Genomic DNA, 1,736 nt, shown 5'->3' with positions numbered 1-1,736 from the left:
CCCCCTGCAAGGCAGTAGGTGTCCCCTCAGAACTTCTACCTCTTCTGCCTTTCAGGCTGATAAATCCCAGGACATCTCTGCTTGGAGATGACTTGGGTTTGCAAAGGAGGAGGGATATTATGTCTCCAAAGAAGTTACAAGCATTAGCAGGAGCCAGGGTTACATGTTGCTGGTACTTGGTCAAAGGAGCCAGTGTGTAAGATGAGAAACAAGAATTCTTCTACTTGGAAGTACTTAGAACACAGGATATAATACCCTGGCAAGGATCCTGAGGACAGATGGCTCTGAGAAGCCAAAAGAAACCAGTATTTGTCTGCACTGAGCAAGGATGACATGTTTGATTGTTCAAAGCAGACGGCACAAATAGGAATTAAAAGCCGAAGGGCCCCGGATGTGCTGGAGAGGATGTGTCATATGCACTTAGAAGTTCCACCAGAGCTATGTCCTCCTCAGAAGGAACCAGAGGACACTCCACCCAGTAAGGCCATCAGGGACGTGCTCCTGAGAGGAGTGTCATCATAAGATCAGTGCAACTTTTCTCTGTAGGTTAGAGCTGATGGCAAAAGTGATCACAGATTTTGGCTTATTAATAGCGATAGGAAGAAAACTAGGGATCCAGGAAGAGAAGTGGCCAGGTGGTGCCACTTACCTGCCAGAAACCAGGGAGCTGCAATTACCATAATGACCAGCAAGGTCAGAGGAGCAGCAAATCAGACTTGACCCACATGAAATGGTGGAGATGGTTAACAGAACAGAGAGTCACTAGGAGTGAAATAGATGAGCAGCCTTCGAAGGTGTAGTTAAATTTCTGCTATTGTAAGTAGGAAAGAATCAGGGAGCAAGAGGCTAAAGGGCATTTATCCCCATAAAACATCCCGAGCCCTTGCTACTGATCTCGCAAGTGCTTTACTTCAGGAAAAGAGGGTAAGAAGCAACCTGAACTCATGGGAAAGAGATAGTGATGTCCTTTTCCAGTTTGACACCCCACCCTAAGTTCTCTTTCCTACCCGCAGTTATAACAACATCCAAAGATGTCTCAATTATCTAGACATCTAGCAGAATCACCTTGATCCATAGCATCAATCAAATCTTGCTGATAGAGCAGTGCAAGCCAGTTGGCTAGCATACGGTTACATTGGTGGAGTCGATACAGGCCTCAGACTGGGAAATAAGCCCTCTGATGACTGGGGACCTGTCATTTCAGTGAAGTTTTTAGGAATCGGGGATTGTGCTGGGATGTCGCCTCCAAAGTAAAGTTTGGTTCTCTGTACCTTTTATTTTTTTAAAATATGGAATGCTTCATGGATTTGCATGTCATCCTTGGGGGCCATGCCTATCTTTTCTGTATTGTTTAAATTTTAGTGAATGTGCTGCCGAAGCCAGTGCAATCGCCATATCCTGTACTCCTCCCATGAAGAAGGAGGAAGCGTAACAACCGAACAGAAACCCCCCTTGGATTTTGGAAGGAACACGGTCCACACCTAGGACCTTTGTCCAGGTAACAAGGAAGTCTGCCAGAGTTGAGTGGCTGGCAAAGCAGGACAGGGTTCTGGCTCCGGTCCAAGATGCAGTGCCAGAAGCCCTGCCTCCTGGTCCACACCTTTCTGCAGGCCTCTTGTGTTGGTAGCATCTCTGGTGGGAAAAGAGAGCACGTAAAGCTAATGGCAAACCAAACGGGAGGCACCAAAGTCACAGTTCCCCAGGTGCCTGGCGCAAGGTGCCATCTGCATTGGAGA

General features: G+C 47.2%; 1 non-coding gene across 1 annotated transcript; it reads right to left on the bottom strand.

The window, feature by feature from the left end:
• Positions 1 to 1,283: 1,283 nt before the first annotated feature.
• On the bottom strand, positions 1,284 to 1,386 carry LOC124075615 (U6 spliceosomal RNA). The gene has a single exon (XR_006846114.1). It is a non-coding gene; the product is annotated as a U6 spliceosomal RNA (small nuclear RNA).
• Between the last annotated feature and the right edge of the window lie 350 nt (positions 1,387 to 1,736).

Source organism: Marmota monax, unplaced genomic scaffold (assembly GCF_021218885.2).
Source record: "Marmota monax isolate L192 unplaced genomic scaffold, Marmota_monax_Labrador192_F-V1.1 WCK01_AAM20220418_F8-fsc00259, whole genome shotgun sequence".
Taxonomy (NCBI): domain Eukaryota; kingdom Metazoa; phylum Chordata; class Mammalia; order Rodentia; family Sciuridae; genus Marmota; species Marmota monax.
Note: the sequence above shows the minus strand (reverse complement) of the source record. Positions and strands in the feature narration are given on the sequence as shown.